The sequence below is a fragment of the Myotis yumanensis genome, unplaced genomic scaffold (assembly GCF_028538775.1).
Source record: "Myotis yumanensis isolate MYYU_CA2020_CCGP unplaced genomic scaffold, mMyoYum1.0.hap1 SCAF_8, whole genome shotgun sequence".
In the NCBI taxonomy this organism is placed as follows: Eukaryota; Metazoa; Chordata; class Mammalia; order Chiroptera; family Vespertilionidae; genus Myotis; species Myotis yumanensis.
Window position 1 is genome coordinate 30585592 of NW_027223759.1, and position 16287 is coordinate 30601878.

The following is a 16287-nucleotide window of genomic DNA, read 5'->3' on the forward strand; positions in this document are numbered from 1 at the left end:
TCTTTGGGATCCGTCCACTACTCTGGCCACTACTTCCATTTAAGCCTTCATTTCCTGCCTGGATCAATGCAGCAACTCTGAACCAGCCTCCCCAATGCCAGCCTCCCTGGCACCTGTAGCATAATCCACCACACTGCACACACCTGGTTTTTAAATCAACGGTTATGGATTATGGGTGAGTATGCTTCATGAGGTCATGTGGAATTCATCCTCTACACAGTGTCAGCAAATGATTGGTGCTCAGTAAATGCTGATTCCATGAATGATGGCTTAGAGTTGTTGGAGGAATGTTAGGATAAGCCAGGGAGGTCCCAGGAACTCTGGCGGGTATTCCAGACAGTGTGGTATCACAGATACTCCAGAGAACTGGGCATCTGCTCTAGGTCCTCCAGTCTAACCCCAGCCCATGGCCACCTTGCCTGAGTGGGAGCAGGCTTCCCAGCAAAGGACTGTCTTTCCTGAATCCCCACTGTTCCCCGCCTGGGCCTCAGCTTCTGTTCCTGTCCAGTCCTCCATCTGCCCTCCTGTGCAGAGGATTGAAAGAAGGTGAGGTTGAAAGTAGCTGAGGGTCTGGACCTCAGCCTTGCAAATTCAGAAACCTGAACTTTTAAAAGATCATTTATACCTCACACCCGTTAGGATGGTTATTATTAAAAGAAAAAAAAAAAAGCCCTAGCCAGTTTGGCTCAGTGGATAAAGTGTCAGCCCAAGACTGAAGGGTCCCGGGTTCCATTCCAGTCAAGGGCACACATCTCGGTTGCAGGCTCCATCCCCGGCCCCAGTGGAGGTGTGTGCAGGAGACAACCAATCGATGTGTCTCTCCCATCCATGTTTCTCCCTCTCTGTCTCTCCCTCTCTCTTCCACTCTCTTTAAAAATCAATGGAAAAATATCCTTGGGTGAGGATTAACAAAACAAACAAACAAAACAAAAGAAGAAGTGTTGGTGGGGATGTGGAGAAATCGGTACCCTATACTGTGCTAGTAGAAATGTAAAACAGCCGAAACTGGTTTGGCTCAGTGGATAGAGCGTCGGCCTCCGGACTGAAGGGCCCCAAGTTCAATTCCGGTCAAGGGCATGTTTCTTGGTTGCAGGCACATCCCCAGTGGGAGATGTGCAGAAGGCAGCTGATCGATGTTTCTCTCTCATCGATGTTTCTAACTCTGTCTCTCTCCCTTCCTCTCTGTAAAAAATCAATAAAATATATTTTTTTAAAAAAAGAAGAAATGTAGAACAGTGCAGCTTCTTTGGAAAATAGTCTGGCAGCTCCTTAAATGGTTAAACAGAGTTACCATATAATCCCGCAAATCCATTCCTATGTATATACCCAAGAGAAATTAAATCATATATCCATATAAAAACGTTTACATGCCCTAGCTGGTTTGGTTCAGCAGATAGAGCATCGGCCTGCAGACTGAAGGGTCCCGGGTTTGATTCCAGTCAAGGGCACATGCCCGGGTTGCGAGCTCGATCCCCAGTAGGGGGCCTGCAGGAGGCAGCCAATCAATGATTCTCTCTCTCTCCCTTTCTCTCTGAAATCAATAAAAAAATATATAAATATATAATTGACCGGGAATTGAACCATGACCACCTGGTTCATAGGTTGATGCTCAACCACTGAGCCACACCGGTCAGGCTGAATTGTACACTTTTGTGGGTGAAAAAAGGGTTCTGTGGAAAGTAACCTCACAGGATGGTCTGATCATAAACTCCTAACTGGGCAGCTCATGGTGAATAATCACAGCCCATATCTATCACTTTGTTTTTTAAATATGTTTTTTATTGATTTTTAGAGAGAGGGAAGGGAGAGGGAGAGAGAGAAAGAAACATCAATGATGAGAGAAAATCATTGATGGGCTGCTTCCTGCATGCCCCCTACTGGGGATCCAGCCTGCAACCCGGGCATGTGCCCTGACAAGGAATTGAACCAGGGACCTCAGGGTGGATGGCACCACACTTAACCAACTGAGCCACACTGGCCAGGGCAGGCCCACAACTTTCTAGTAAAAGGTTTATCTTGGCCTTAAACAAGCCCTGTCCATTGTTTCTGTGCATCTAGGTTAACACACTTTTGAAATAACCACCTCAACAGCACATAATTATTACATAATTAACTATCCTATAATCCAATCCCTGCCTTGCTTTCCCACCTCCATGTGATCTCCCTTATTTTCCCTCCTTAATTTCAAGTGCGTACAAAAAGCTGCTAAACTGTTATTTTCTGGAGCCTGCCAGTATGTCGTCCGTTTGGCTCAAATAAACTCATAAAACTTCTCCACAGGCTCAGACTTTTTTATGTTGACACTCTAAAAGGGTGACTAGCCAAACCGGTTTGGCTCAGAGGATAGAGCGTCGGCCTGCGGACTGAAAGGTCCCAGGTTCGATTCCGGTCAAGGGCATGTACCTTGGTTGCGGGCACATCCCCAGTAGGAGGTGTGCAGGAGGCAGCTGGTCGATGTTTCTCTCTCATCGATGTTTCTAACTCTCTGTTCCTCTCCCTTCCTCTCTGTAAAAAATCAATAAAATATATTTAAAAAAAAAAATAAATAAAATAAAATAAAAGGGTGACTAAAAAAAATAAATAAATAGCCCTAGCCAGTTTGGCTCAGTGGATAGAGCTTCAGTCTGCAGACGAAAGGGTTCCAGTTTCAATTCTGATCAAGAGCACGTACTTTGGTTGCAGGCTCCTCCCTGGCCCCGGCCCTGGTCAGGGGTTTGTGCAGGAGGCAACCAATCGATGTGTTTCTCTCACACTGATGTTTTTCTCTTTTTCCCCCTTTCTTCCACTCGCTCTAAAAAATCAATGGAAAAATATCCTCAGGTAAGGATTAAAAATAAAAGGTGACTATTATGGCATATGAATGCTATCGCAATAACAAATTCGATATAAAAATATATAAAGTTCAAGGAGAAATGCATGAACCATGACCATTATTTGGAGGCCTGCAGCGGAAGCTGAATCAGAGGTAGCTTGGCAAACATGGAAGGCCAATTGACGACCTTCACAATACATTCGGAATCCCAGCCCTCCTCAGCATCGCCACACTCCAAGACAGTGAGATCTATTCCAGCTTCCCCCCTCTGCTTTCCAGCCTCATGGCTTTCTTTGAAATCTCCGGATTCACCCAGGTACACTCTCACTTCCAAGTCCAGGTCTCGTTTCTCTCATTTGAGATCATGAGTGTGGCCATTTGATGCCTGTTGCCTCCCATGAGATACAGGGGTGGGCAAACTTTTTGACTCGAGGGCCACAATGGGTTCTTAAACTGGACCGGAGGGCCGGAACAAAAGCATGGATGGAGTGTTTGTGTGAACTAATATAAATTCAAAGTAAACATCATTACATAAAAGGGTACGGTCTTTTTTTTTAAGTTTTATTCATTTCAAACGGGCCGGATCCGGCCCACGGGCCGTAGTTTGCCCACGGCTGGATCAGCAGCAGCTCCAGAGCTCCCCATGGGGAGCTGGGCCTCGCCCGCTGCCTGGCAGAGCAGGAGCTCAGCAGATGTTTCTGGAGTGACCTGGAGTCAGGAAGAGCCTTATCGAGGAGATGTCATTTAGGTTGAGACCATAAGGGGAGGGGAGAGTGTCCTGGGCAGGCACAACAGCTGTACAAAGGCCCTGGAGAGAGGGCTGGTGCCCTGTTGAGGACTCAGGGGAGACAGAGGGACTTGAAGACTCTGGATCCAGGTCGAGGAAGACGATCCACAGCAGAGGGAGCTAGAGACTCAGATAGAGGTTTGAAAGACATGCATGAGACACCTTTCATTGCAGCTGCTCAAAACTGTTTTCATACTCAAGGGGATTCACTGGCTCCCAGTACTGCAAAGTGCTGGGCACCCTGACTCAGCACGTCAGGACTGGCTTGATCCAGCAGCTCCAAGATATCATCCTGGACTCTGTTTTGTGTCTTTCTTCCCCCACTTCTCCATGTCAGCTTCATGCTCAAACCAGCTTTCCTCATTGTGGCAAAATGCATCTTGTTGTGGTTCAAGCAATAAACCTCATGTCTATATATCTTAGAGTCAGGAGGGAGCTAGAAATATCTTTCCCAGCTACCCCAGCTAAAAAGAAAGTCTACTCCACTGCCCTTGAGTTATAGGCCAATCCTGAAGTCAGGTAATGGGACTGTGCTGATAAGTGTGGGCCTGAGCCACCACCCTGCCCCAGGCTCAGGTGGGTTGGTACTTGGGACAGTGGGTATCCAAGAATAATCAGGGGAGAGGCTAGACAACAGAGACGGGTCATGGGAGATAACCACAATAGCCAAAACGCTCAAATTCTCAACCCACCAGTGTGGCTCAGCGTTTGAGCATCTACCCAGAAAGCAAGAGGTTCCATTCCAGATTTTGGCTCAATCCCCAATAGTGCAGAAGGCAGCCAGTCGATTATGCTCCCATCAATGTTTCTGTCTATCCCTTTCTCTCTCTTTAAAAAAAAATTTTTTTTAATCAATAAAAATGTTTTAAAAAGAAAGCTCAGCCTTAGCTGGTTTGGCTCAGTGGATAGAGCACTGGCCTGTGGACTGAAGGGTCCCGGGTTTGATTCTGGTCAAGAGCACATGCCTGGATTGCGGCTGGATCCCCAGGAGGGGGTGTGCAGGAGGCAGCTCATCAAAGATTCTCTTTCATCATTGATGTTTCCATCTCTCTCTTCCTCTCCTTCTTCTCTGAAATCAATAAAAATAAAAAAAAAAAGAAAGCTCAAATTCTTTTTTTTTAATATATAGTTTTATTGATTTCAGAGAGGAAGAGGGAGAGAAACATCAATGACAAGAATCATTGGTCAGCTATCTCTTGCACGCCCCCTACTGGAGATTGAGCCACAACCCAGGCATGTGCCCTGGCCGGGAATCCAGCTGTGATCTCCTGGTTCATAGGTCACGTTTCACTGGGTCAGAAAGCTCAAATTCTTAATTTCATTTTCTCATCTATATGGGGGTATCATCTTTACTTTGAGGGATTGTAAAGAACAGACAAGTAAGTGCTGCCATCATCACTGAGGTGAGCTCAGACAGAATACCCTGTTCTGGGAAGGAGGGGGTGAGGGTGGGGGTGCTGATTTCCCTTCAGTGAAAGGAAAGGCTGGACTACCTGGCGATCACTATGCCAGTTTTACTGCTTGCTCAAGGTCCTTCATGCTGAAGAGAAGTGCAGTGGCCCTGGTTGGCCAGCAGGTGGCAGCGCTGAGGCGATTCCTAGTTCCGGTGCAGCCCCAGGGCCTGCGCTGGGTGAAGGCTGCTGCGCCTCTCCAGGCTCAGCGCAGTGCTTTCTTCAGAACCAGAACTCTAAGGTGCCCGCAGGCGTGGCTTCGTGGGTGTGTGACACACTTGGAAGGGCCCTGGGATTGATTTAAACCATACGGTTTCTTTTTTTTTTTTTTTTAATATATTTTTTATTGATTTTTTACAGAGAGGAAGGGAGAGGGATAGAGAGTTAGAAACATCGATGAGAGAGAAACATCGACCAGCTGCCTCCTGCACATCTCCCACTGGGGATGTGCCCGCAACCAACGTACGTGCCCCTGACCGGAATCGAACCCGGGACCCTTCAGTCCACAGGCCGACGCTCTATCCACTGAGCCAAACCGGTTTCGGCAAACCATACGGTTTCTTATGTGTGAAACCATAACAGTGTTGCACAGGAGCCTTGCATTTTAATTTTGCACTAGTCCCCCAAATTGTGGTGCAGGTGGCAGGGCTGGTCCTGCCTCAGGAGCCCCATTACTGCTATTTCCCACAAATGTGCTGGAACCTTCTTCCCTTTGTTGGGCCTTTGCTCAGTCTCCCAGGGCTCCTGATCATGCTTGTCTCCCTCAGCTTACCTTCTGCTGGGAAGCTGTGCCCTGGTCAGGGGTCAGCATGGGCTCTCAAATTTGTCAGAATTATTCCATGGCTGCCGTCAACCGCCGGGCCAACCTGTATCTGTGGGCCTCCTACACCTACCTCTCTCTGGGCTTCTATTTCAACAGCGACAACGTGGCTCTCGAGGGCCTGGCCACTTCTTCCGGGAGCTGGTGGAGAAGTGCAAGGGCACCGAGCATCTCTTAAAGATGCAAAACCAGTGCAGTGGCCTCATTCTCTTCCAGAATGTGCTGAAGCCTCCCAAGGTGAGTCGGGCAAAATTCAGGATGCCACAGAAGCGACCATGGCCTTAAAGAGGAACCTGAACCAGGCCCTTTTTGAGCTGCATGCCCTGGGTTCTACTGGCACAGACCTTCATCTCTGTGACTTCCTGGAGAACCACTTCCTGGATGAGCAGGTGAAACTCATCAAGAAGATGGGCGACCTCTTGACTCACCTCTGCAGGCTGCGGGCCCCCAGGCTGAGCTGGGCAAGTATCTCTTCAAAAGGCTGACCCTCAAGCATGGCGAGGAGCCTTTGGAGCCCAGAGGCCTTTAAGGGGCCCCTCTGTATTCCCCTGGTGTCTGGCCTTTGCCAGAGTCTCTCCCTGAAGGAAAGGCCTTATTTATGGTAGAAGTTCAATAAATTTACTGTTTGGCAAATACCCAGCAATAAGGGTTTAAGGCAAGAATCAGCAATAGTTGCTACAATTAGATCAGTGAGGAAAATGATAAGAAACAGGATAGAGAGTCTCAAAGTATCTCCCCATAAGATACTGATAAACGACTAATTTTATAATGAAGAAACCGGATGAAAATCATCTTAACCAAATGATCAAAGTTAACATCCCCAGGAATGAGGCAGATGGACATGACATGCCTCCTGATATGATGTACCAAGAAGGATACAACATTTGGGGGTAAGATTATCACATAAGTGGAAACAAAGAGTGATAGGGGTTGATTGGGGGTTTGGGGAAGATGGGTCAAGACAGACTTTTCTGAGGTGGCAACATTTAAGCTTGGACCTGAGTGGTCAGATCTGGAAAGGAATATTCCAGGCAGTGGAAACAGCTACATTAAAGGACTCAAAGCACAGAAAGAAGACAAGTATTGGGCGTGCAGTGAGGAGCAAAATGGAAAAGAGATTGAGGAGACAGGAGAGCCCCTATTACATAGGGCTTTGTAGTCCCATGGTAGGTGAATTTAGTTTTGTCTTTTTTTTTTTTAATATATTTTTATTGATTTCAGAGAGGAAGGGAGAGGAAGAGATAGAAACATCAATGATGAGAGAATCACTGATCGGCTGCCTCCTGCACACCCACCACTGGGGATTAAGCCTGCAACCTGGGCATGTGCCCTTTTAGTCCGCATTCTGACACTCTATTCACTGAGCCAAACCAGCTAGGGCAAGTTTTGTCTTTTTTCCAAAAAATTTTTAATGTGGTAAAATATACATAAAATTTGCCATATTTAATTGTTTTTAAATGTACAGTTCAATGGTATGAAATACATTTGTAATATTACACAACTATCACTGTCATCCATCTCCAGAAGTTTTTAAAAATTACTTAGCCCACCCCCAAATAAATTAAAATAAAATAAATAAATAAAAATTATTTAGCTCAGCCGGCATGGCTCAGTGGTTGAGCATCGACCTATGAACCAGGAGGTCAAGTCATGGTTCATTCCCGGTCAGGGCACAGGTTGTGGGCTTGATCCCCAGCGTGGGGCCTGCAGGAGGCAGTCGATCAATGATTCTCTTCATAGATGTTTCTCTCTCTCACTCACCCACCCTGCCTCTCTGAAATCAATAAAAATATATTTGGAAAAAAAATATTTAAATTTATTGGGGTGACATTGGTTAATAAAATTACATAGGTTTCAAGTGTACAATTCTATAATACATCATTGTGTGCCCACTACCTAAGGTCAAGCCATCTTCCATCACCATATATTTGACCCCATTTACCCTTTACTACCTCCACAACCCTTTCCCTCTGGTAATCACCATATTATTGTCTGTACCTATAAGTTTTTGTTTGTTTCATTTGTTCATTTGTGCTTTCAGTTTTATATTCCTCATATGAAATCATGGTTCTTCACTTTTTTTGGACTTATTTCGCGTAGCATGCTATATTCTTAAGAACCATCCATGTTGTCACGAATGGCAGTATTTCATCTTTTCTTCTGGCTGAGTAGTATTCCATTATATATATATGGAACACATCTTTATCCAATTGTCTAGCAAAATGTCCAGAACTTTTTAAAATTTGATTGGTTGATTTTAGAGAGAGAGGAATTGGAAAGAGAGATTTGTTGTTTCACTTATTTATGCATTCCTTGATTGATTCTTGTATGTGCTCTGATCAGGGATTGAACCTGCAACCTTGGTGAATTGAGATGATGCTCTAACCAACTGAGCAACCCAGCCAGGGCTGTCCAGAACTGTGTTTTTTTAAAATCTTTTTAACTTATTTATTTATTTATTTATTTAATATATATTTTTATTGATTTCAGAGGAAGGGAGAGGGAGAGAGAGATAGAAACATCAATGATGAGAGAGTATCATTGATCAGCTGCCTCCTGCACGCTTCCCACTGGGGATCGAGCCCGCAACCGGGGCATGTGCCTTTGACCGGAATTGAACCCAGGACCCTTCAGTCTACAGGCTGAAGCTCTATCCACTGAGCCAAACCAATTAGGACCAGAACTTTTTTTTATCTTGTAAAGCTAAAACTCTATACCCATTAAATAACAACTCCCCTCCCCGCTCCCCACAGACCTGGCAACCACCATTCTACTTCCTGTCTCTATGATTTTGACCACTCTATATATCTCATATAAGTGGAATCACACTGTACGTGACTGGCTTATTTCATTTAGCATAATGTTCTCAAGGTTCATCCATGTTGTAGAATGTGTCAGAATTTTCTTCCTTTTAAAGACTGAATATAAAATAAAAAGAAAATAAAATCAGTGTTAAGGCTGAATAATATTTCATTGTATGGAGATATCACATTTTGCTTATCCATGCATCCATTGATAGACACATTTAGCTATTGCTAACATGAGTATGCTCTTTGAGACTCTGCTTTCAATTCTTTTGAATATATACCCAGAAGTGGAATTGCTGGATCATATAATAGCTCTATTTTTAAGAATATACATATTTTCTTATTGATTTCAGAGAGGAAGGGAGAGAATGAGATAAAAACATCAATGAGAATGTCAATCAGCTGCCTCCTGCACGCCCACACTGGGGATCGAGCCTACAACCCAGGCATGTGCCCTGACCAGGAATTGAACTGTGACCTCCTGGTTCATAGGTCAATGCTCAACCACTGAGCCTCGCTGGCCAGGCTGATAGCTCCATTTTTAACTTTTTGCGGTATCACCATACTGTTTTTCACAGCAGCTGCACCATTTTATGTTGCCACCAACAGTGCCAGGGTTCCATTTCTCCACATCCTCTCCAACACTTATTTTCTGTTTGTTGTTGCTGTTGTTTTAGTTGCCATCCTTATGAAGGTGAGGTGGTATCTCATCAAAATTTTGATTTGTATTTCCCCCAATGATCATTGACGTTGAACATCTTTTCATATGCTTATTGGCCATTTGTACTACTTTGTTGGGAAATGTCCATTGAAGTCCTTGGCCTACTTTTTTCAAATAGTTTACATTCATTATTATTTTGTATTAGTTTCAGGAAAACAGCATAGTAGTTAGACAATCACATCCTATATAATAAAAGCATAATATGCCAGTCGACCGAATGGCAGATGAAGGGTGCAACAACTGGTCACTATGACATGCACTGACCACTAGGGAGCAGATGCTCAATGCAGAAGCTGCCCCTTGGTGGTCAGTGCACTCCCACAGGGGGAGCGCCCCTCAGCCAGAAGCCGGGCTCACGGCTGGCGAGTTCAGCAGCAATGGTGGGAGCCTGTTCAACCTCCGTGGAGCAGCAAGCAGGAGGACAGTAAGGAGTGAGGGGTCCCAGACTGCCAGAGGGTGCAGACCAGGCTGAGCCCCCCCCCCCCCCCCGCCCCAGTTTATAAATTTTGTGGACCGGGCCTCTAGTACTTTACAAAAAAGTGTTCTCCCAATGTTTCCAGTACCCAACTGGCACCATACATAATTATTACAATATCATTGACTCTATTCCCTATTCAGGCCATTCTGGGCTGAACATTGGATCCTACTTGTTCTTTCCTGTCCACTCTCTGGATAAGGAGATTGTCAATGACCCAGAACAGGATAGAGGCACACAAGGGAGGGAGCTTGTGTCCCTACATGATCACATGGACGGCCACCAGACTGGCAACACTGATAGTAGGGAAGGGCCCTATGCTGATTTCACAGCCCCATGATAATTTTTAACAACCAATTTGTACTTCTTAATCTCACCTTTTTCTCCCAATCCTTTACCCCCCGCCCCTTTCTCTCTGGTAACCTTCAGTCTGTCCTCTGCATCTATGAGTCTTGTTTCTTTGCCCATTTTTAATTGGGCTGTTAGAGGAGTTTGGGTTTTATTACAAATGATGTAGGGAATCATTGGAGAATGTTAAGCAGGGAAGTAATGTGACCTAATTTGGGTTTGTTTTGTTTTATTATTTGGTCACTTGGACTGTTGGGTGAAGGGTGTTTTGAAGGAGAAGCGATTATAGATGGAGAGACTAGAGGCAGGCTGTAAATGGAAAAAGAACAGGACCTAGAAGGCGGACGCAGATGGAGAGAAAGGCTTGTTTGGATTCTTTGGAAAACACGGCAGCATGAACAGGACACTAGTGGCATCAGAGACCCACCAGCTGCTCATCCCACCCGTTCCCCCTCCGGGATGTGGAGCTGGGTACATTCCCAGGCTCCCTTGAGACTAGAGTTGTGGTCATTTCACCAAGTTCTAGCCAAAAGTAGTGGACCTTCAAAAGTCCAGGCCATTCTGGGCTGAATATTGGATCCTACTTGTTCTTTCCTGTCCACTCTCTGGATGAGGAGATTGTCAATGACCCAGAACAGGATAGAGGCACACAAGGGAGGGAGCCTGGGTCCCTACATGATCACATGGACGGCCACCAGACTGGCAACACTGATAGTAGGGAAGGGCACATAGCCGGTTTGGCACAGTGGATGGAGCATCAGCCTGCAGTCTGAAGGGGCTGGGTTCGATTCCAGTCAAGGGCACATGCCCAGGTTGCAGCCTCAATCCCCAGTAGGGGGTGTGCAGGAGGCAGCCCGTCAATGATTCTCTCTCATCATTGATGTTTCTATCGCTCTCTCCCTCTCCCTCTCTGAAATCAATAAAAATATATTTTAAAAAAGTAGAGACACAGTTTAATCATTATTCACCTTACTAACAATAGATAAGTTTTCTTACAGACCCTGGGAAACGAGAGGATGAAACAAGGATAAGATGTCTTGATGGGCCCATTACTCAGAGAAGAAATACATTTTGAGAACAGATCAAGGACAAGATGTGCTTTGATTTGGTCGCTGTGCCTGGACCCTGACGTTTGCCTCAGGAATGCTAACCATTCTCCAGTCCCAGGAACAGGCTGAGCTGTTTGTAACAACATCATAGATTAGCCACCTTGTTATCGGACTTTGAGCTCCTGAAGGCTGGACTGCAGGCCCTATGCTCTCCGTTCCATGTTACACTTGCAGCTCGAAGCTACGTGTAGTTATCTTCTCCCTCATTCGTATATAATCAGCCAACTGATGAGAGGGGTCAGAGCAGAATTTCCAGGGTGCCCAGCTGCTCTCCCCATACTGCCAGCAATATTGATTTATTTTTTCATTTTTTTTTATTTTCTTGCCAGCAGTATTGAAATAAACACTCATAAATGATTCAACTCTGTCTCCTGCTTAATTTGGCTCAGGTAGTGACAGGCAGCCTCGGAACCATTGTGTCCGGTTTCAACACTGCTCTGAACTGTGGCATGACTGAGAAATACACTTTTACTCTGTTGAGCCACTACAACTGTGGGTCCATCTGTCTGAGGAGCTAGTTAACTTGAGACACTGGTGAAATAAATTTTTTTGTATGGTATACATAACTACAGCTGTAAAACTAAGGAAGCAGCTCTTTGTTATTCATATGGAATGATCTCCAAGATAGTGTTAAATGAAAAAAAGCAAAGTACAGGGGAATGTGTATAACCTGTTTTATGTGTAAAAAAATAGGTGGGAAAAAATAATGTAAACATAATTCCTTGTTCATGCACAACAGTGGAGGGATAAAAGAAACCAGTCATACTGGTTACTTCCATCCAGGGGAACTGAGGGCCAGGGGAGGGGTAGGAGACCTATCGATATGTACCTGCGGAATTTTGAATAATGTGAATGTGTTTCCCAACTTAAAATTTTGGTTTTAATCAGGAAATGAAAAGGAGTATGCCAGAGACGTGGGCATGTTCAGACATTGGTGGAAGGAGCCAGTACAAACAAAAATCCCCAAAGTACAGGGAGACAGAGGATAGAGGAAAGCCCTGAAGAGCAGGGGAGAGGTAAGCACAGGGCAGGGACCTGCCAAGCGCAGGAAGAAGGTACCTTAGGACAGGAAGGGAGGAGGCTGGAGGTGTGCAATCCCAGGTAAGCGTATAAATGCGAACAGGAAGAGAGGGTGAAAGGGTTCTTCTCAAACAGCGTTTATTTAGAAGGTGAAGTTATCGAATGAGAATGAGGAGTGGTAGATTTAACTTGTAGGGGAGAATAAGGGATCACATGGACAAGGCAACAAGGGAAATGGAAGCCTTTCAGGGAGCAGTGTGGGCCAGGCCAAGACAGGAGCCATGTATTTAGAATCAGAGCCCTCATAGCACCAGTCCGTCCCTTCCCACCCCTCACCTGCCTCCCTCACCCCCATCTTTCTCTTTGCTCAGTGGGGTCGATCCAGCGGAGCTTCTTCATGCTCCTTAGTGGTTCTAGGACCTCTGCTGGGAGGCTGTCATCAGACATGATCTGTCGCTCCTTCCCGGGACAGCAGGGTTTCTCTGGCCTTCTCAGAACCTGGTAGGATGAAAGGGGGATCTCACCCCTGTAAATCAACCCTGTGGCTCCTGCGAAGCCAAGAGAACTCACCCTGACTGGCAGAATCAAATAAATTCAGCCCTTGAAGTAAATCACTCAGAAATACAAATGCCAGATGATTTCAGTAATGTGGAATCTAGAAAATGAAATTAACAAGCAGAACAGAAACAGACTCATATACATTTTGACAGTTGCCAGAGGGGAGGGGTTTCAGGAGATGGGTGAAAAAGGTGAAGGGATTAAGAAGTTTAAATTTAAGCCCTAATCGGTTTGGATCAGTGGATAGAGTGTTGGCCTGCAGACTGAAGGGTCCGAGGTTTGATTCCAGTCAAGGGCATGTACCTTGGTTGTGGGCACGTCCCCAATAGGGGGTGTGCAAGAGGCAGCTGATCGATGTTTCTAACTCTATCCCTCTCCCTTCCTCTCTGTAAAAAATCAATAAAAAATATTTTTTAAAAAGTTTAAATTAAAAAAATAATAAATAGTATAAATTGGTAGCTACAGAATAGTCAGAGATTGAAAGTATAGCACAGGGTCCTGGTCGGTGTGGCTCAGTTGGTTGGAGTGTCATCCCGTACACTGAAAGGTGGTGGGTTCAATCTCTGGTCTGGGCATGTATGGGAGGCAACCAATTGATGTTTCTTTCTCTCTCTCCTTTCCTTTCTCTAAATATTAATTTTTAAAAAATCTTTGAAGTACAGCATAGGGAATGTAGCCAATAATATTGTAATAAATACGTATGGTTTCAGATGGATATTAGATTTATAAGGGTGATTACTGTGAGTTATATAAATGTCTAATCACTGGGTTGTACACCTGAAACTAACATAATGTTGTAATCAACTATAATTGAAAAATAAAAAATTTATTTTAGAGAGAAAGAGAAAAACATCGACCTGCTTACCCATCCATGCATTCACTGGCTGACTCCTGCATGTGCCCGAACCCAGACCAAACCCTGCAACCCTGGTGCATCAGGATGACACTCCAACCAACTGAGCTACCAGGCCAGGGCTAAAAAATTATTATTTTTAAAATATATTTTATTGATATTTTACGGAGAGGAAGGGAGAGGGATAGAGAGTTAGAAACATTGATGAGAGAGAAACATCAATCAGCTGCCTCCTGCATACTCCCTACTGGGGATGTGCCCGCAACCAAGGTACATGCCCTTGACCAGAATCAAACCTGGGACCCTTCAGTCTGCAGACCGACGCTCTATCCACTGAGCTAAACCGGTTAGGGCTAAAAAATTATTTTTTATGAAGCAGTTTTGAGTTTACTGATGTGTTTTATTTAAATTAAATTTCTAGAGAGAGACAAAGGGAGGGATAGAAACATCAATGTGAGAGACACAAATCAATTGGTTGCTTCCTGTATATGCCCTGATTGGGAATCAAACTGGCAACCTTCCAGTGCACAGACAACACTCCAAACAGTTAAGCCATACTGGCCAGAGATTAAAAAAAAATTAAAACCTCGGTTCCCGAACATCTCTCATCTTGAACAATACGGTTCTTGACCAAGTTGTTCACAGAAAAAATGTCTCAGTTGTAGACCAAAACTTCAGTTTTTGACCTGACAGCCTTTCATGCTGATACCTCAGCATGACAAAAAGCATCTATCAGGCAGCAAACAAAGGAGAGAATGCTTTTGTTTAGCACAATTTTAAAACATAGACGATCAAGAATGCAAATGTTGTTAAAGGGTGTGAAAGTGATCCCCAAACAACAATCACAGGTAATGGAATAGGTAGAAAAACTGTTGTTGATTGGATAAAGGAAAAGCAGTTAGCTGGTGATAGCATTCCTAAGGCAGAGATACATGAAAAATTCATTTAAGGCTAGTTGGGGTTGTTTCCATAAATTTAAGAAAAGTATTTATTTATAGATTAAACAGTGCACTATACATGTACTGTATATAAGAAAGGTTTGGCTCAGTGGATAGAGCGTAGGCCTGTGGACTGAAGGGTCTGGTTTGATTCCAGTCAAGGGCACATACCTCAGTTGCAGGCTCCATCCCTGGCCCTTGTTGGGGGCTTGTGTGGGAGGCAACCAATCAATGTGTCTCTCTCACATTGATGTTTCTCTCTCTCTCCCCCTCTTCCACTCTCTCTAAAAATCAATGGGGAAAATATCCTCAGGTGAGGAATAACAAAACAACAAAACATCCAGGGAATCATTTGGGAATCTAGAACAATTAATTCAATTTACATTATTCCTAGCGGGGAAAAAATGATTTGGTTTTAGAACAAATCACTTCTCGAACAGCCTTCTGGAAAGAATTAAGTTCAAGAAATGAGGTTCCACTGTATACTCCGCCATATAAAATAAGGCATAGAAAACATGCCTAAATACTTATAGGGCTTACCTCTGGTTGATGAGATTGTAGGAATTTCCCTTTATTTCCTTATAGTCTCTAAATGTAAATAATATATATGCATATATATATATATATGCTATAATTAAACTATAATTATATTTATATATATATATATATATATATATATATATATATGACTGCTATAATTAAACTAATTGCTTAAGTAGTTTCTGCAGCAATGAGCAGTCAAGTCCCAATTGCAGTTATGGGCCTTCTCCCTGGAAAAATGCTCATAAGCTCTTACACACATCATCCACTCTGCATCCCTTCAGGGTGGCCCCAATGCAAGGGCATGTCCATCCCTGCCTGTAGGAGGCAGAATGACTCCTGGGCCAGCCACAACCGACTGTAAGCTGACCAATAATATTGAAATTTTATAAATGCGCAAATCCAAAATGGAAGCATCAATTAAGAAGCCCATTGGCTATACCACACCAGCTTGGTCCGTAGAAGGGGGTTAGTCTGGCCTGAGCCCCACGATTGCAGCCGTAGGTCTGTGGTCCTTGGGGATAGGAATGCTCTAGGCTAATCTGAACACTCATTCTCTCCAGTTGACTCTCTGGTTCACATCCTTGGCTCATGAGTGCCTTTAGGAAAATATGTGGCTACTTTTAGGGCAGAGGTTTATATATTTGTATAATTCTAGGGACCAGAAAGGCAAAGCATAGGAGAAATAAACTGCCAGGGTATAATCAAACTTTATTTTATGTTATAAGGTACAAACAAATGATGCCAGAGATTGTGCTTTAAGTTGACATTAGAAAAATGTAATTTGGAAATAGAAATAATTATTCAGAGTTTTTTAATTTGTTACTCCTCAGATTTGAAATCTAAAATGGGATGTTACTCACTAATGCCCGTCAGTCAATAGCAGGTTGGGGACCTCTCGTAGCAATATGCAGGAGCAAACTCATCTTTGAATCCTTTAACTGGGAACAATAGTATTATTTTGTGTCATAACAGAAAATAGTTGCTCACAAATATATGTACTTCCAAACATGGACAGAATCTTTGCACAATGATTTTTATATTTAGG

At 44.1% G+C, this 16287-nt stretch overlaps 1 pseudogene; it reads left to right on the forward strand.

Annotated features, from left to right (window-relative positions):
- Positions 1–5859: 5859 nt before the first annotated feature.
- Positions 5860–6399, forward strand: LOC139015459 (ferritin light chain pseudogene; annotated as a pseudogene).
- Positions 6400–16287: the final 9888 nt, after the last annotated feature.